We start from the raw sequence: 18,366 nt of genomic DNA, 5'->3' as shown, positions 1-18,366 counted from the left end.
TGTGTCGGGGTGAGTGTGTGTGTCGGGGTGAGTGGGGTATGTGTGTCGGGGTGTGTGGGGTATGTGTGTCGGGGTGTGTGTGTGTGTGTCGGGGTGTGTGTGTGTCGGGGTGTGTGTGTGTGTGTGTGTGTCGGGGTGTGTGTGTGTGTCGGGGTGTGTGTGTGTGTGTGTCGGGGTGTGTGTGTGTGTGTGTCGGGGTGTGTGTGTGTGTGTGTCGGGGTGTGTGTGTGTCGGGGTGTGTGTGTGTCGGGGTGTGTGTGTGTCGGGGTGTGTGTGTGTCGGGGTGTGTGTGTGTGTGTGTCGGGGTGTGTGTGTGTGTGTCGGGGTGTGTGTGTGTGTGTCGGGGTGTGTGTGTGTGTGTCGGGGTGTGTGTGTGTGTGTGTCGGGGTGTGTGTGTGTGTCGGGGTGTGTGTGTGTGTGTGTCGGGGTGTGTGTGTGTGTGTGTCGGGGTGTGTGTGTGTGTGTGTCGGGGTGTGTGTGTGTGGGGGTGGGTGTGTGTGTGTGTCAGGGTGTGTGTGTGTGTCGGGGTGTGTGTGTCGGGGTGTTTGTGTGTGTGTGTGTTGGGTGTGTGTGTCGGGGTGTGTGTGTGTGTGTGTTGGGTATGTGTGTCGGGGTGTGTGTGTTTGTGTGTGTGTGTTGGGTATGTGTGTCTGGGTGTGTGTGTCGGGGTGTGTGTGCGTATGTGTGTTGGGTGTGTGTGTGTGTCGGGGTGTGTGTGTCGGGGTGTGTGTGTGTGTGTCGGGGTGTGTGTGTGTGTGTCGGGGTGTGTGTGTGTGTGTCGGGGTGTGTGTGTGTTGGGTGTGTGTGTCGGGGTGTGTGTGTGTGTGTGTCGGGTATGTGTGTCGGGGTGTGTTGGGTATGTGTGTCGGGGTGTGTTGGGTATGTGTGTCGGGGAGTGTTGGGTATGTGTGTCGGGGTGTGTTGGGTATGTGTGTCGGGGTGTGTGTGTGTGTGTCGGGGTGTGTGTGTGTCGGGGTGTGTGTGTGTGTGTCGGGGTGTGTGTGTGTGTGTCGGGGTGTGTGTGTGTCAGGGTGTGTGTGTGTGTCGGGGTGTGTGTGTCGGGGTGTGTGTGTGTGTCGGGGTGTGTGTGTCGGGGTTTGTGTGTGTGTGTGTCGGGGTGTGTGTGTGTGTGTCGGGTATGTGTGTCGGGGTGTGTGTGTGCGTCGGGGTGTGTGTGTGTGCGTCGGGGTGTGTGTGTGTGCGTCGGGGTGTGTGTGTGTGCGTCGGGGTGTGTGTGTGTGTGCGTCGGGGTGTGTGTGTGTGCGTCGGGGTGTGTGTGTGTGCGTCGGGGTGTGTGTGTGTGCGTCGGGGTGTGTGTGTGTGCGTCGGGGTGTGTGCGTCGGGGTGTGTGTGTGTGCGTCGGGGTGTGTGTGTGTGCGTCGGGGTGTGTGTGTCGGGGTGTGTGTGTGTGTGTCGGGGTGTGTGTGTCAGGGTGTGTGTGTGTGTGTGTCAGGGTGTGTGTGTGTGTCGGGGTGTGTGTGTCGGGGTGTGCGTGTGTGTCGGGGTGTGTGTGTCGGGGTGTGTGTGTGTGTGTGTTGGGTATGTGTGTCGAGGTGTGTGTGTGTGTGTGTGTGTTGGGTATGTGTGTCTGGGTGTGTGTGTCGGGGTGTGTGTGCGTATGTGTGTTGGGTGTGTGTGTGTGTCGGGGTGTGTGTGTCGGGGTGTGTGTGTGTGTGTCGGGGTGTGTGTGTGTGTGTTGGGTATGTGTGTCGGGGTGTGTGTGTGTGTGTGTGTTGGGTATGTGTGTCTGGGTGTGTGTGTCGGGGTGTGTGTGCGTATGTGTGTTGGGTGTGTGTGTCGGGGTGTGTGTGTCGGGGTGTGTGTGTGTGCGTCGGGGTGTGTGTGTGTGTCGGGGTGTGTGTGTGTGTCGGGGTGTGTGTGTGTGTCGGGGTGTGTGTGTGTCGGGGTGTGTGTGTGTGTGTCGGGGTGTGTGTGTGTCGGGGTGTGTGTGTGTGTGTCGGGGTGTGTGTGTGTGTGTCGGGGTGTGTGTGTGTGTGTGTCGGGTATGTGTGTCGGGGTGTGTGTGTGTGTCGGGGTGTGTGTGTGTGTGTCGGGGTGTGTGTGTGTGTGTCGGGGTGTGTGTGTGTGTGTCGGGGTGTGTGTGTGTCGGGGTGTGTGTGTGTGTGTCGGGGTGTGTGTGTGTGTGTGTCGGGGTGTGTGTGTGCGCGTCGGGGTGTGTGTGTGCGCGTCGGGGTGTGTGTGTGCGCGTCGGGGTGTGTGTGTGCGCGTCGGGGTGTGTGTGTGTGCGTCGGGGTGTGTGTGTGCGCGTCGGGGTGTGTGTGTGCGCGTCGGGGTGTGTGTGTGTGCGTCGGGGTGTGTGTGTGTGCGTCGGGGTGTGTGTGTGTGCGTCGGGGTGTGTGTGTGTGCGACGGGGTGTGTGTGTGTGCGTCGGGGTGTGTGTGTGTGCGTCGGGGTGTGTGTGTGTGCGTCGGGGTGTGTGTGTGTGCGTCGGGGTGTGTGTGTGTGCGTCGGGGTGTGTGTGTGTGCGTCGGGGTGTGTGTGTCGGGGTGTGTGTGTGTGTGTCGGGGTGTGTGTGTCGGGGTGTGTGTGTGTGTCGGGTGTGTGTGTCGGGGTGTGTGTGTGTTGGGTATGTGTGTCGGGGTGTGTGTGTGTGTTGGGTATGTGTGTCGGGGTGTGTGTGTGTGTGTTGGGTATGTGTGTCGGGGTGTGTGTGTGTGTCGGGGTGTGTGTGTGTGTGTGTCGGGGTGTGTGTGTGTGTGTGTCGGGGTGTGTGTGTGTGTGTCGGGGTGTGCGTGTGTGTGTCGGGGTGTGCGTGTGTGTGTCGGGGTGTGCGTGTGTGTGTGTCGGGGTGTGTGTGTGTGTGTCGGCGTGTGTGTGTGTGTCGGGGTGTGTGTGTGTGTGTCGGTGTGTGGGTGTGTGTGTCGGGGTGTGTGTGTGTGTGCGTCGGGGTGTGTGTGAGTGCGTCGGGGTGTGTGTGTGTGCGTCGGGGTGTGTGTGTGTGCGTCGGGGTGTGTGTGTGTGCGTCGGGGTGTGTGTGTGTGCGTCGGTGTGTGTGTGTGTGTCGGGGTGTGTGTGTCGGGGTGTGTGTGTCGGGGTGTGTGTGTCGGGGTGTGTGTGTCGGGGTGTGTGTGTCGGGGTGTGTGTGTCGGGGTGTGTGTGTGTGTGTGTGTCGGGGTGTGTGTGTGTGTGTGTTGGGTGTGTGTGTCGGGGTGTGTGTGTGTGTGTGTTGGGTGTGTGTGTCGGGGTTTGTGTGTGTGTGTTGGGTATGTGTGTCGGGGTGTGTGTGTGTGTGTGTGTTGGGAATGTGTGTCGGGGTGTGTGTGTCGGTGTGTGTCGGTGTGTGTGTGTGTGTCGGGGTGTGTGTGTGTGTGTCGGGGTGTGTGTGTGTATGTCGGGGTGTGTGTGTGTGTGTCGGGGTGTGTGTGTGTGTGTCGGGGTGTGTGTGTGTGTGTCGGGGTGTGTGTGTGTGTGTCGGGGTGTGTGTGTGTGTGTCGGGGTGTGTGTGTGTGTGTCGGGGTGTGTGTGTGTGTGTCGGGGTGTGTGTGTGTGTGTCGGGGTGTGTGTGTGTGTGTCGGGGTGTGTGTGTGTGTGTCGGGGTGTGTGTGTGTGTGTCGGGGTGTGTGTGTGTGTCGGGGTGTGTGGGGTATGTGTGTCGGGGTGTGTGGGGTATGTGTGTCGGCGTGTGTGTGTGTGTGTCGGGGTGTGTGTGTGTGTGTGTGTCGGGGTGTGTGTGTGTGTCGGGGTGTGTGTGTGTCGGGGTGTGTGTGTGTCGGGGTGTGTGTGTGTCGGGGTGTGTGTGTGTCGGGGTTTGTGTGTGTGTGTCGGGGTGTGTGTGTGTGTCGGGGTGTGTGTGTGTGTGTGTCGGGGTGTGTGTGTGTGTGTCGGGGTGTGTGTGTGTGTGTGTCGGGGTGTGTGTGTGTGTGTGTCGGGGTGTGTGTGTCGGGGTGTGTGTGTGTGTGTGTCAGGGTGTGTGTGTCGGGGTGTTTGTGTGTGTGTGTGTGTGTGTTGGGTGTGTGTGTCGGGGTGTGTGTGTGTGTGTTGGGTATGTGTGTCGGGGTGTGTGTGTGTGTGTTGGGTATGTGTGTCTGGGTGTGTGTGTCGGGTTGTGTGTGCGTATGTGTGTTGGGTGTGTGTGTGTGTCGGGGTGTGTGTGTGTGTGTCGGGGTGTGTGTGTGTGTGTCGGGGTGTGTATGTGTGTGTGTCGGTGTGTGTGTGTGTGTGTCGGGGTGTGTGTGTGTGTGTCGGTGTGTGTGTGTGTGTGTGTCGGGGTGTGTGTGTGTGTGTCGGTGTGTGTGTGTGTGTGTGTCGGGGTGTGTGTGTCGGGGTATGTGTGTGTGTGTCGGGGTGTGTGTGTGTGTGTCGGGGTGTGTGTGTGTGTGTCGGGGTGTGTGTGTGTGTCGGGGTGTGTGTGTGTGTCGGGGTGTGTGTGTGTGTCGGGGTGTGTGTGTGTGTCGGGGTGAGTGTGTGTGTCGGGGTGAGTGGGGTATGTGTGTCGGGGTGTGTGGGGTATGTGTGTCGGGGTGTGTGTGTGTGTGTCGGGGTGTGTGTGTGTGTGTCGGGGTGTGTGTGTGTGTGTGTGTGTCGGGGTGTGTGTGTGTGTCGGGGTGTGTGTGTGTGTGTGTCGGGGTGTGTGTGTGTGTGTGTCGGGGTGTGTGTGTGTCGGGGTGTGTGTGTGTCGGGGTGTGTGTGTGTCGGGGTGTGTGTGTGTCGGGGTGTGTGTGTGTCGGGGTGTGTGTGTGTGTGTGTCGGGGTGTGTGTGTGTGTGTCGGGGTGTGTGTGTGTGTGTCGGGGTGTGTGTGTGTGTGTCGGGGTGTGTATGTGTGTGTGTCGGGGTGTGTGTGTGTGTGTCGGGGTGTGTGTGTGTGTGTGTCGGGGTGTGTGTGTGTGTCGGGGTGTGTGTGTGTGTGTGTCGGGGTGTGTGTGAGTGGGGGTGGGTGTGTGTGTGTGTCGGGGTGTGTGTGTCGGGGTGTTTGTGTGTGTGTGTGTTGGGTGTGTGTGTCGGGGTGTGTGTGTGTGTGTGTTGGGTATGTGTGTCGGGGTGTGTGTGTTTGTGTGTGTGTGTTGGGTATGTGTGTCTGGGTGTGTGTGTCGGGGTGTGTGTGCGTATGTGTGTTGGGTGTGTGTGTGTGTCGGGGTGTGTGTGTCGGGGTGTGTGTGTGTGTGTCGGGGTGTGTGTGTGTGTGTCGGGGTGTGTGTGTGTGTGTCGGGGTGTGTGTGTGTGTGTCGGGGTGTGTGTGTGTGTGTTGGGTGTGTGTGTCGGGGTGTGTGTGTGTGTGTGTCGGGTATGTGTGTCGGGGTGTGTTGGGTATGTGTGTCGGGGTGTGTTGGGTATGTGTGTCGGGGTGTGTTGGGTATGTGTGTCGGGGTGTGTTGGGTATGTGTGTCGGGGTGTGTGTGTGTGTGTCGGGGTGTGTGTGTGTCGGGGTGTGTGTGTGTGTGTCGGGGTGTGTGTGTGTGTGTCGGGGTGTGTGTGTGTCGGGGTGTGTGTGTGTGTCGGGGTGTGTGTGTCGGGGTGTGTGTGTGTGTCGGGGTGTGTGTGTCGGGGTTTGTGTGTGTGTGTGTCGGGGTGTGTGTGTGTGTGTCGGGTATGTGTGTCGGGGTGTGTGTGTGTGTCGGGGTGTGTGTGTGTGTCGGGGTGTGTGTGTGTGTGTCGGGGTGTGTGTGTGTGTGTCGGGGTGTGTGTGTGTGTGTCGGGGTGTGTGTGTGTCGGGGTGTGTGTGTGTGTGTCGGGTATGTGTGTCGGGGAGTGTGTGTGTGTCGGGGGGTGTGTGTGTGTGTCGGGGTGTGTGTGTGTGTCGGGGTGTGTGTGTGTGTGCGTCGGGGTGTGTGTGTGTGCGTCGGGGTGTGTGTGTGTGCGTCGGGGTGTGTGTGTGTGCGTCGGGGTGTGTGTGTGTGTGCGTCGGGGTGTGTGTGTGTGCGTCGGGGTGTGTGTGTGTGCGTCGGGGTGTGTGTGTGTGCGTCGGGGTGTGTGTGTGTGCGTCGGGGTGTGTGCGTCGGGGTGTGTGTGTGTGCGTCGGGGTGTGTGTGTGTGCGTCGGGGTGTGTGTGTCGGGGTGTGTGTGTGTGTGTCGGGGTGTGTGTGTCAGGGTGTGTGTGTGTGTGTGTCAGGGTGTGTGTGTGTGTCGGGGTGTGTGTGTCGGGGTGTGCGTGTGTGTCGGGGTGTGTGTGTCGGGGTGTGTGTGTGTGTGTGTTGGGTATGTGTGTCGAGGTGTGTGTGTGTGTGTGTGTGTTGGGTATGTGTGTCTGGGTGTGTGTGTCGGGGTGTGTGTGTGTATGTGTGTTGGGTGTGTGTCGGGGTGTGTGTGTCGGGGTGTGTGTGTGTGTGTCGGGGTGTGTGTGTGTGTGTTGGGTATGTGTGTCGGGGTGTGTGTGTGTGTGTGTGTGTGTGTTGGGTATGTGTGTCTGGGTGTGTGTGTCGGGGTGTGTGTGCGTATGTGTGTTGGGTGTGTGTGTCGGGGTGTGTGTGTCGGGGTGTGTGTGTGTGCGTCGGGGTGTGTGTGTGTGTGCGTCGGGGTGTGTGTGTGTGTGTCGGGGTGTGTGTGTGTGTGTCGGGGTGTGTGTGTGTGTGTCGGGGTGTGTGTGTGTGTGTCGGGGTGTGTGTGTGTGTGTCGGGGTGTGTGTGTGTGTGTCGGGGTGTGTGTGTGTGTGTCGGGGTGTGTGTGTGTGTGTGTCGGGTATGTGTGTCGGGGTGTGTCGGTTATGTGTGTCGGGGTGTGTTGGGTATGTGTGTCGGGGTGTGTTGGGTATGTATGTCGGGGTGTGTTGGGTATGTGTGTCGGGGTGTGTGTGTGTGTGTCGGGGAGTGTGTCGGGGTGTGTGTGTGTGTCGGGGTGTGTGTGTGTGTGTCGGGGTGTGTGTGTGTGTGTCGGGGTGTGTGTGTGTGTGTCGGGGTGTGTGTGTGTGTGTGTCGGGGTGTGTGTGTGTGTGTGTGTCGGGGTGTGTGTGTGTGTGTCGGGGTGTGTGTGTGTGTGTCGGGGTGTGTGTGAGTGTGTCGGGGTGTGTGTGTGTGTGTCGGGGTGTGTGTGTGTGTGTCGGGGTGTGTGTGTGTGTGTCGGGGTGTGTGTGTGTGTGTCGGGGTGTGTGTGTCGGGGTGTGTGTGTGTGTGTGTCGGGGTGTGTGTGTGTGTCGGGGTGTGTGTGTCGGGGTGTGTGTGTGTCGGGTATGTGTGTCGGGGAGTGTCGGGGTGTGTGTGTGTGTGTCGGGGTGTGTGTGTGTGTGTCGGGGTGTGTGTGTGTGTCGGTGTGTGTGTGTGACGGGGTGTGTGTGTGTGTCGGGGTGTGTGTGTGTGTCGGGGTGTGTGTGTGTCGGGTATGTGTGTCGGGGAGTGTCGGGGTGTGTGTGTGTGTGTCGGGGTGTGTGTGTGTGTGTCGGGGTGTGTGTGTGTGTCGGGGTGTGTGTGTGTGTCGGGGTGTGTGTGTGTGTCGGGGTGTGTGTGTGTGTCGGGGTGTGTGTGTGTGTGTCGGGGTGTGTGTGTGTGTGTCGGGGTGTGTGTGTGTGTGTCGGGGTGTGTGTGTGTGTGTCGGGGTGTGTGTGTGTGTGTGTCGGGTATGTGTGTCGGGGTGTGTGTGTGTGTCGGGGTGTGTGTGTGTGTGTCGGGGTGTGTGTGTGTGTGTCGGGGTGTGTGTGTGTCGGGGTGTGTGTGTGTGTGTCGGGGTGTGTGTGTGTGTGTGTCGGGGTGTGTGTGTGTGTGTCGGGGTGTGTGTGTGTGTGTCGGGGTGTGTGTGTGTGTGTGTCGGGGTGTGTGTGTGTGTGTCGGGGTGTGTGTGTGTGTGTCGGGGTGTGTGTGTGTCGGGGTGTGTGTGTGTGTGTCGGGGTGTGTGTGTGTGTGTGTCGGGGTGTGTGTGTGTGTGTCGGGGTGTGTGTGTGTGTCGGGGTGTGTGTGTGTGTGTCGGGGTGTGTGTGTGTGTGTGTCGGGTATGTGTGTCGGGGTGTGTGGGTGTGTGTGTGTGTGTCGGGGTGTGTGTGTGTGTGTCGGGGTGTGTGTGTGTGTGTCGGGGTGTGTGTGTGTCGGGGTGTGTGTGTGTGTGTCGGGGTGTGTGTGTGTGTGTGTCGGGGTGTGTGTGTGTGTGTCGGGGTGTGTGTGTGTGTGTCGGGGTGTGTGTGTGTCGGGGTGTGTGTGTGTGTGTCGGGGTGTGTGTGTGTGTGTGTCGGGGTGTGTGTGTGCGCGTCGGGGTGTGTGTGTGTGTGCGCGGGGTGTGTGTGTGTGCGACGGGGTGTGTGTGTGTGTGTGTCGGGGTGTGTGTGTGCGCGTCGGGGTGTGTGTGTGTGTGCGCGGGGTGTGTGTGTGTGTGTCGGGGTGTGTGTGTGCGCGTCGGGGTGTGTGTGTGTGTGTGCGTCGGGGTGTGTGTGTGTGCGACGGGGTGTGTGTGTGTGCGTCGGGGTGTGTGTGTGTGCGTCGGGGTGTGTGTGTGTGCGACGGGGTGTGTGTGTGCGCGTCGGGGTGTGTGTGTGTGCGTCGGGGTGTGTGTGTGTGCGTCGGGGTGTGTGTGTGTGCGACGGGGTGTGTGTGTGTGCGTCGGGGTGTGTGTGTGTGTCGGGGTGTGTGTGTGTGTCGGGGTGTGTGTGTGTGTCGGGGTGTGTGTGTGTGTCGGGGTGTGTGTGTGTGTGTCGGGGTGTGTGTGTGTGTGTCGGGGTGTGTGTGTGTGTGTCGGGGTGTGTGTGTGTGTGTCGGGGTGTGTGTGTGTGTGTCGGGGTGTGTGTGTGTGTGTGTCGGGTATGTGTGTCGGGGTGTGTGTGTGTGTCGGGGTGTGTGTGTGTGTGTCGGGGTGTGTGTGTGTGTGTCGGGGTGTGTGTGTGTGTGTCGGGGTGTGTGTGTGTGTGTGTCGGGGTGTGTGTGTGTGTGTCGGGGTGTGTGTGTGTGCGTGTCGGGGTGTGTGTGTGCGCGTCGGGGTGTGTGTGTGCGCGTCGGGGTGTGTGTGTGCGCGTCGGGGTGTGTGTGTGCGCGTCGGGGTGTGTGTGTGCGCGTCGGGGTGTGTGTGTGCGCGTCGGGGTGTGTGTGTGCGTCGGGGTGTGTGTGTGCGCGTCGGGGTGTGTGTGTGTGCGTCGGGGTGTGTGTGTGTGCGTCGGGGTGTGTGTGTGTGCGTCGGGGTGTGTGTGTGTGCGTCGGGGTGTGTGTGTGTGCGTCGGGGTGTGTGTGTGTGCGACGGGGTGTGTGTGTGTGCGTCGGGGTGTGTGTGTGTGCGTCGGGGTGTGTGTGTGTGCGTCGGGGTGTGTGTGTGTGCGTCGGGGTGTGTGTGTGTGCGTCGGGGTGTGTGTGTGTGCGTCGGGGTGTGTGTGTCGGGGTGTGTGCGTCGGGGTGTGTGTGTCGGGGTGTGTGTGTCGGGGTGTGTGTGTGTGTCGGGTGTGTGTGTCGGGGTGTGTGTGTGTTGGGTATGTGTGTCGGGGTGTGTGTGTGTGTTGGGTATGTGTGTCGGGGTGTGTGTGTGTGTGTTGGGTTTGTGTGTCGGGGTGTGTGTGTGTGTCGGGGTGTGTGTGTGTGTGTGTCGGGGTGTGTGTGTGTGTGTGTCGGGGTGTGTGTGTGTGTCGGGGTGTGCGTGTGTGTGTCGGGGTGTGCGTGTGTGTGTCGGTGTGTGCGTGTGTGTGTGTCGGGGTGTGTGTGTGTGTGTCGGCGTGTGTGTGTGTGTCGGGGTGTGTGTGTGTGTGTCGGTGTGTGGGTGTGTGTGTCGGGGTGTGTGTGTGTGTGCGTCGGGGTGTGTGTGAGTGCGTCGGGGTGTGTGTGTGTGCGTCGGGGTGTGTGTGTGTGCGTCGGGGTGTGTGTGTGTGCGTCGGGGTGTGTGTGTGTGCGTCGGGGTGTGTGTGTGTGCGTCGGGGTGTGTGTGTGTGTCGGGGTGTGTGTGTCGGGGTGTGTGTGTCGGGGTGTGTGTGTCGGGGTGTGTGTGTCGGGGTGAGCGTGTGTGTGTGTGTTGGGTATGTGTGTCGGGGTGTGTGTGTGTGTGTGTTGGGTGTGTGTGTCGGGGTGTGTGTGTGTGTGTGTTGGGTGTGTGTGTCGGGGTTTGTGTGTGTGTGTTGGGTATGTGTGTCGGGGTGTGTGTGTGTGTGTGTGTTGGGAATGTGTGTCGGGGTGTGTGTGTGTGTCGGTGTGTGTGTGTGTGTCGGGGTGTGTGTGTGTGTGTCGGGGTGTGTGTGTATGTCGGGGTGTGTGTGTGTGTGTCGGGGTGTGTGTGTGTGTGTCGGGGTGTGTGTGTGTGTGTCGGGGTGTGTGTGTGTGTGTCGGGGTGTGTGTGTGTGTGTCGGGGTGTGTGTGTGTGTGTCGGGGTGTGTGTGTGTGTGTCGGGGTGTGTGTGTGTGTGCCGGGGTGTGTCTGTGTGTGTCGGGGTGTGTGTGTGTGTGTCGGGGTGTGTGTGTCGGGGTGTGTGTGTGTGTGTGTCGGGGTGTGTGTGTGTGTCGGGGTGTGTGTGTCGGGGTGTGTGTGTGTCGGGTATGTGTGTCGGGGAGTGTCGGGGTGTGTGTGTGTGTGTCGGGGTGTGTGTGTGTGTGTCGGGGTGTGTGTGTGTGACGGGGTGTGTGTGTGTGACGGGGTGTGTGTGTGTGTCGGGGTGTGTGTGTGTGTCGGGGTGTGTGTGTGTCGGGTATGTGTGTCGGGGAGTGTCGGGGTGTGTGTGTGTGTGTCGGGGTGTGTGTGTGTGTGTCGGGGTGTGTGTGTGTGTCGGGGTGTGTGTGTGTGTCGGGGTGTGTGTGTGTGTCGGGGTGTGTGTGTGTGTCGGGGTGTGTGTGTGTGTGTCGGGGTGTGTGTGTGTGTGTCGGGGTGTGTGTGTGTGTGTCGGGGTGTGTGTGTGTGTGTCGGGGTGTGTGTGTGTGTGTGTCGGGTATGTGTGTCGGGGTGTGTGTGTGTGTCGGGGTGTGTGTGTGTGTGTCGGGGTGTGTGTGTGTGTGTCGGGGTGTGTGTGTGTCGGGGTGTGTGTGTGTGTGTCGGGGTGTGTGTGTGTGTGTGTCGGGGTGTGTGTGTGTGTGTCGGGGTGTGTGTGTGTGTGTCGGGGTGTGTGTGTGTGTGTGTCGGGGTGTGTGTGTGTGTGTCGGGGTGTGTGTGTGTGTGTCGGGGTGTGTGTGTGTCGGGGTGTGTGTGTGTGTGTCGGGGTGTGTGTGTGTGTGTGTCGGGGTGTGTGTGTGTGTGTCGGGGTGTGTGTGTGTGTCGGGGTGTGTGTGTGTGTGTCGGGGTGTGTGTGTGTGTGTGTCGGGTATGTGTGTCGGGGTGTGTGTGTGTGTCGGGGTGTGTGTGTGTGTGTCGGGGTGTGTGTGTGTGTGTCGGGGTGTGTGTGTGTGTGTCGGGGTGTGTGTGTGTGTGTGTCGGGGTGTGTGTGTGTGTGTCGGGGTGTGTGTGTGTGTGTCGGGGTGTGTGTGTGTGTGTCGGGGTGTGTGTGTGTCGGGGTGTGTGTGTGTGTGTCGGGGTGTGTGTGTGTGTGTCGGGGTGTGTGTGTGTGTGTGTCGGGGTGTGTGTGTGCGCGTCGGGGTGTGTGTGTGTGTGCGCGGGGTGTGTGTGTGTGCGACGGGGTGTGTGTGTGTGTGTGTCGGGGTGTGTGTGTGCGCGTCGGGGTGTGTGTGTGTGTGCGCGGGGTGTGTGTGTGTGTGTCGGGGTGTGTGTGTGTGTCGGGGTGTGTGTGTGTGTGTCGGGGTGTGTGTGTGTGTGTGTCGGGTATGTGTGTCGGGGTGTGTGTGTGTGTCGGGGTGTGTGTGTGTGTGTCGGGGTGTGTGTGTGTGTGTCGGGGTGTGTGTGTGTGTGTCGGGGTGTGTGTGTGTGTGTGTCGGGGTGTGTGTGTGTGTGTCGGGGTGTGTGTGTGTGTGTCGGGGTGTGTGTGTGTGTGTCGGGGTGTGTGTGTGTCGGGGTGTGTGTGTGTGTGTCGGGGTGTGTGTGTGTGTGTCGGGGTGTGTGTGTGTGTGTGTCGGGGTGTGTGTGTGCGCGTCGGGGTGTGTGTGTGTGTGCGCGGGGTGTGTGTGTGTGCGACGGGGTGTGTGTGTGTGTGTGTCGGGGTGTGTGTGTGCGCGTCGGGGTGTGTGTGTGTGTGCGCGGGGTGTGTGTGTGTGTGTCGGGGTGTGTGTGTGCGCGTCGGGGTGTGTGTGTGCGTCGGGGTGTGTGTGTGTGCGACGGGGTGTGTGTGTGTGCGTCGGGGTGTGTGTGTGTGCGTCGGGGTGTGTGTGTGTGCGACGGGGTGTGTGTGTGCGCGTCGGGGTGTGTGTGTGTGCGTCGGGGTGTGTGTGTGTGCGTCGGGGTGTGTGTGTGTGCGACGGGGTGTGTGTGTGTGCGTCGGGGTGTGTGTGTGTGTCGGGGTGTGTGTGTGTGTCGGGGTGTGTGTGTGTGTCGGGGTGTGTGTGTGTGTCGGGGTGTGTGTGTGTGTGTCGGGGTGTGTGTGTGTGTGTCGGGGTGTGTGTGTGTGTGTCGGGGTGTGTGTGTGTGTGTCGGGGTGTGTGTGTGTGTGTCGGGGTGTGTGTGTGTGTGTGTCGGGTATGTGTGTCGGGGTGTGTGTGTGTGTCGGGGTGTGTGTGTGTGTGTCGGGGTGTGTGTGTGTGTGTCGGGGTGTGTGTGTGTGTGTCGGGGTGTGTGTGTGTGTGTCGGGGTGTGTGTGTGTGTGTCGGGGTGTGTGTGTGTCGGGGTGTGTGTGTGTGTGTCGGGGTGTGTGTGTGTGCGTGTCGGGGTGTGTGTGTGCGCGTCGGGGTGTGTGTGTGCGCGTCGGGGTGTGTGTGTGCGCGTCGGGGTGTGTGTGTGCGCGTCGGGGTGTGTGTGTGCGCGTCGGGGTGTGTGTGTGCGCGTCGGGGTGTGTGTGTGCGTCGGGGTGTGTGTGTGCGCGTCGGGGTGTGTGTGTGTGCGTCGGGGTGTGTGTGTGTGCGTCGGGGTGTGTGTGTGTGCGTCGGGGTGTGTGTGTGTGCGCCGGGGTGTGTGTGTGTGCGTCGGGGTGTGTGTGTGTGCGTCGGGGTGTGTGTGTGTGCGACGGGGTGTGTGTGTGTGCGTCGGGGTGTGTGTGTGTGCGTCGGGGTGTGTGTGTGTGCGTCGGGGTGTGTGTGTGTGCGTCGGGGTGTGTGTGTGTGCGTCGGGGTGTGTGTGTGTGCGTCGGGGTGTGTGTGTCGGGGTGTGTGTGTCGGGGTGTGTGTGTCGGGGTGTGTGTGTGTGTCGGGTGTGTGTGTCGGGGTGTGTGTGTGTTGGGTATGTGTGTCGGGGTGTGTGTGTGTGTTGGGTATGTGTGTCGGGGTGTGTGTGTGTGTGTTGGGTATGTGTGTCGGGGTGTGTGTGTGTGTCGGGGTGTGTGTGTGTGTGTGTCGGGGTGTGTGTGTGTGTGTGTCGGGGTGTGTGTGTGTGTCGGGGTGTGCGTGTGTGTGTCGGGGTGTGCGTGTGTGTGTCGGTGTGTGCGTGTGTGTGTGTCGGGGTGTGTGTGTGTGTGTCGGCGTGTGTGTGTGTGTCGGGGTGTGTGTGTGTGTGTCGGGGTGTGTGTGTGTGTGTCGGTGTGTGGGTGTGTGTGTCGGGGTGTGTGTGTGTGTGCGTCGGGGTGTGTGTGAGTGCGTCGGGGTGTGTGTGTGTGCGTCGGGGTGTGTGTGTGTGCGTCGGGGTGTGTGTGTGTGCGTCGGGGTGTGTGTGTGTGCGTCGGGGTGTGTGTGTGTGCGTCGGGGTGTGTGTGTGTGTCGGGGTGTGTGTGTCGGGGTGTGTGTGTCGGGGTGTGTGTGTCGGGGTGTGTGTGTCGGGGTGAGCGTGTGTGTGTGTGTTGGGTATGTGTGTCGGGGTGTGTGTGTGTGTGTGTTGGGTGTGTGTGTCGGGGTGTGTGTGTGTGTGTGTTGGGTGTGTGTGTCGGGGTTTGTGTGTGTGTGTTGGGTATGTGTGTCGGGGTGTGTGTGTGTGTGTGTGTTGGGAATGTGTGTCGGGGTGTGTGTGTGTGTCGGTGTGTGTGTGTGTGTCGGGGTGTGTGTGTGTGTGTCGGGGTGTGTGTGTGTATGTCGGGGTGTGTGTGTGTGTGTCGGGGTGTGTGTGTGTGTGTGTCGGGGTGTGTGTGTGTGTGTCGGGGTGTGTGTGTGTGTGTCGGGGTGTGTGTGTGTGTGTCGGGGTGTGTGTGTGTGTGTCGGGGTGTGTGTGTGTGTGTCGGGGTGTGTGTGTGTGTGCCGGGGTGTGTGTGTGTGTGTCGGGGTGTGTGTGTGTGTGTCGGGGTGTGTGTGTCGGGGTGTGTGTGTGTGTGTGTCGGGGTGTGTGTGTGTGTCGGGGTGTGTGTGTCGGGGTGTGTGTGTGTCGGGTATGTGTGTCGGGGAGTGTCGGGGTGTGTGTGTGTGTGTCGGGGTGTGTGTGTGTGTGTCGGGGTGTGTGTGTGTGTCGGTGTGTGTGTGTGACGGGGTGTGTGTGTGTGTCGGGGTGTGTGTGTGTGTCGGGGTGTGTGTGTGTCGGGTATGTGTGTCGGGGAGTGTCGGGGTGTGTGTGTGTGTGTCGGGGTGTGTGTGTGTGTGTCGGGGTGTGTGTGTGTGTCGGGGTGTGTGTGTGTGTCGGGGTGTGTGTGTGTGTCGGGGTGTGTGTGTGTGTCGGGGTGTGTGTGTGTGTGTCGGGGTGTGTGTGTGTGTGTCGGGGTGTGTGTGTGTGTGTCGGGGTGTGTGTGTGTGTGTCGGGGTGTGTGTGTGTGTGTGTCGGGTATGTGTGTCGGGGTGTGTGTGTGTGTCGGGGTGTGTGTGTGTGTGTCGGGGTGTGTGTGTGTGTGTCGGGGTGTGTGTGTGTCGGGGTGTGTGTGTGTGTGTCGGGGTGTGTGTGTGTGTGTGTCGGGGTGTGTGTGTGTGTGTCGGGGTGTGTGTGTGTGTGTCGGGGTGTGTGTGTGTGTGTGTCGGGGTGTGTGTGTGTGTGTCGGGGTGTGTGTGTGTGTGTCGGGGTGTGTGTGTGTCGGGGTGTGTGTGTGTGTGTCGGGGTGTGTGTGTGTGTGTGTCGGGGTGTGTGTGTGTGTGTCGGGGTGTGTGTGTGTGTCGGGGTGTGTGTGTGTGTGTCGGGGTGTGTGTGTGTGTGTGTCGGGTATGTGTGTCGGGGTGTGTGTGTGTGTCGGGGTGTGTGTGTGTGTGTCGGGGTGTGTGTGTGTGTGTCGGGGTGTGTGTGTGTCGGGGTGTGTGTGTGTGTGTCGGGGTGTGTGTGTGTGTGTGTCGGGGTGTGTGTGTGTGTGTCGGGGTGTGTGTGTGTGTGTCGGGGTGTGTGTGTGTCGGGGTGTGTGTGTGTGTGTCGGGGTGTGTGTGTGTGTGTCGGGGTGTGTGTGTGTGTGTGTCGGGGTGTGTGTGTGCGCGTCGGGGTGTGTGTGTGTGTGCGCGGGGTGTGTGTGTGTGCGACGGGGTGTGTGTGTGTGTGTGTCGGGGTGTGTGTGTGCGCGTCGGGGTGTGTGTGTGTGTGCGCGGGGTGTGTGTGTGTGTGTCGGGGTGTGTGTGTGCGCGTCGGGGTGTGTGTGTGTGTGCGTCGGGGTGTGTGTGTGTGCGACGGGGTGTGTGTGTGTGCGTCGGGGTGTGTGTGTGTGCGTCGGGGTGTGTGTGTGTGCGACGGGGTGTGTGTGTGCGCGTCGGGGTGTGTGTGTGTGCGTCGGGGTGTGTGTGTGTGCGTCGGGGTGTGTGTGTGTGCGACGGGGTGTGTGTGTGTGCGTCGGGGTGTGTGTGTGTGTCGGGGTGTGTGTGTGTGTCGGGGTGTGTGTGTGTGTCGGGGTGTGTGTGTGTGTCGGGGTGTGTGTGTGTGTGTCGGGGTGTGTGTGTGTGTGTCGGGGTGTGTGTGTGTGTGTCGGGGTGTGTGTGTGTGTGTCGGGGTGTGTGTGTGTGTGTGTCGGGTATGTGTGTCGGGGTGTGTGTGTGTGTCGGGGTGTGTGTGTGTGTGTCGGGGTGTGTGTGTGTGTGTCGGGGTGTGTGTGTGTGTGTCGGGGTGTGTGTGTGTGTGTCGGGGTGTGTGTGTGTCGGGGTGTGTGTGTGTGTGTCGGGGTGTGTGTGTGTGCGTGTCGGGGTGTGTGTGTGCGCGTCGGGGTGTGTGTGTGCGCGTCGGGGTGTGTGTGTGCGCGTCGGGGTGTGTGTGTGCGCGTCGGGGTGTGTGTGTGCGCGTCGGGGTGTGTGTGTGTGCGTCGGGGTGTGTGTGTGCGTCGGGGTGTGTGTGTGCGCGTCGGGGTGTGTGTGTGTGCGTCGGGGTGTGTGTGTGTGCGTCGGGGTGTGTGTGTGTGCGTCGGGGTGTGTGTGTGTGCGTCGGGGTGTGTGTGTGTGCGTCGGGGTGTGTGTGTGTGCGACGGGGTGTGTGTGTGTGCGTCGGGGTGTGTGTGTGTGCGTCGGGGTGTGTGTGTGTGCGTCGGGGTGTGTGTGTGTGCGTCGGGGTGTGTGTGTGTGCGTCGGGGTGTGTGTGTGTGCGTCGGGGTGTGTGTGTCGGGGTGTGTGTGTCGGGGTGTGTGTGTCGGGGTGTGTGTGTGTGTCGGGTGTGTGTGTCGGGGTGTGTGTGTGTTGGGTATGTGTGTCGGGGTGTGTGTGTGTGTTGGGTATGTGTGTCGGGGTGTGTGTGTGTGTGTTGGGTATGTGTGTCGGGGTGTGTGTGTGTGTCGGGGTGTGTGTGTGTGTGTGTCGGGGTGTGTGTGTGTGTGTGTCGGGGTGTGTGTGTGTGTCGGGGTGTGCGTGTGTGTGTCGGGGTGTGCGTGTGTGTGTCGGTGTGTGCGTGTGTGTGTGTCGGGGTGTGTGTGTGTGTGTCGGCGTGTGTGTGTGTGTCGGGGTGTGTGTGTTTGTGTCGGTGTGTGGGTGTGTGTGTCGGGGTGTGTGTGTGTGTGCGTCGGGGTGTGTGTGAGTGCGTCGGGGTGTGTGTGTGTGCGTCGGGGTGTGTGTGTGTGCGTCGGGGTGTGTGTGTGTGCGTCGGGGTGTGTGTGTGTGCGTCGGGGTGTGTGTGTGTGCGTCGGGGTGTGTGTGTGTGTCGGGGTGTGTGTGTCGGGGTGTGTGTGTCGGGGTGTGTGTGTCGGGGTGTGTGTGTCGGGGTGAGCGTGTGTGTGTGTGTTGGGTATGTGTGTCGGGGTGTGTGTGTGTGTGTGTTGGGTGTGTGTGTCGGGGTGTGTGTGTGTGTGTGTTGGGTGTGTGTGTCGGGGTTTGTGTGTGTGTGTTGGGTATGTGTGTCGGGGTGTGTGTGTGTGTGTGTGTTGGGAATGTGTGTCGGGGTGTGTGTGTGTGTCGGTGTGTGTGTGTGTGTCGGGGTGTGTGTGTGTGTGTCGGGGTGTGTGTGTGTATGTCGGGGTGTGTGTGTGTGTGTCGGGGTGTGTGTGTGTGTGTCGGGGTGTGTGTGTGTGTGTCGGGGTGTGTGTGTGTGTGTCGGGGTGTGTGTGTGTGTGTCGGGGTGTGTGTGTGTGTGTCGGGGTGTGTGTGTGTGTGTCGGGGTGTGTGTGTGTGTGCCGGGGTGTGTGTGTGTGTGTCGGGGTGTGTGTGTGTGTGTCGGGGTGTGTGTGTGTGTGTCGGGGTGTGTGTGTGTGTCGGGGTGTGTGGGGTATGTGTGTCGGGGTGTGTGGGGTATGTGTGTCGGGGTGTGTGTGTGTGTGTCGGGGTGTGTGTGTGTGTGTGTCGGGGTGTGTGTGTGTGTGTCGGGGTGTGTGTGTGTCGGGGTGTGTGTGTGTCGGGGGGTGTGTGTGTCGGGGTGTGTGTGTGTGTGTCGGGGTGTGTGTGTGTGTCGGGGTGTGTGTGTGTGTGTGTCGGGGTGTGTGTGTGTGTGTGTCGGGGTGTGTGTGTGTGTGTGTCGGGGTGTGTGTGTCGGGGTGTGTGTGTGTGTCAGGGTGTGTGTGTCGGGGTGTTTGTGTGTGTGTGTGTGTGTGTTGGGTGTGTGTGTCGGGGTGTGTGTGTGTGTGTTGGGTATGTGTGTCGGGGTGTGTGTGTGTGTGTTGGGTATGTGTGTCTGGGTGTGTGTGTCGGGTTGTGTGTGCGTATGTGTGTTGGGTGTGTGTGTGTGTCGGGGTGTGTGTGTGTGTGTCGGGGTGTGTGTGTGTGTGTCGGGGTGTGTATGTGTGTGTGTCGGGGTGTGTGTGTGTGTGTCGGGGTGTGTGTGTGTCGGGGTGTGTGTGTGTGTGTCGGGGTGTGTGTGTGTGTGTGTCGGGTATGTGTGTCGGGGTGTGTCGGGTATGTGGGTCGGGGTGTGTTGGGTATGTGTGTCGGGGTGTGTTGGGTATGTGTGTCGGGGTGTGTTGGGTATGTGTGTCGGGGTGTGTTGGGTAAGTGTGTCGGGGTGTGTGTGTGTGTGTCGAAGTGTGTGTGTGTGTCGGGGTGTGTGTGTGTGTGTCGGGGTGTGTGTGTGTGTGTCGGGGTGTGTGTGTGTGTGTCGGGGTGTGTGTGTGTGTGTCGGGGTGTGTGTGTGTGTGTCGGGGTGTGTGTGTGGGCGTCGGGGTGTGTGTGTGGGCGTCGGGGTGTGTGTGTGGGCGTCGGGGTGTGTGTGTGTGCGTCGGGGTGTGTGTGTCGGGGTGTGTGTGTGTGCGTCGGGGTGTGTGTG

Source organism: Mustelus asterias, chromosome 22 (assembly GCF_964213995.1).
Source record: "Mustelus asterias chromosome 22, sMusAst1.hap1.1, whole genome shotgun sequence".
In the NCBI taxonomy this organism is placed as follows: domain Eukaryota; kingdom Metazoa; phylum Chordata; class Chondrichthyes; order Carcharhiniformes; family Triakidae; genus Mustelus; species Mustelus asterias.
The sequence above is the reverse complement of the archived record's forward strand: the minus strand, read 5'-3'. Positions refer to the sequence as shown.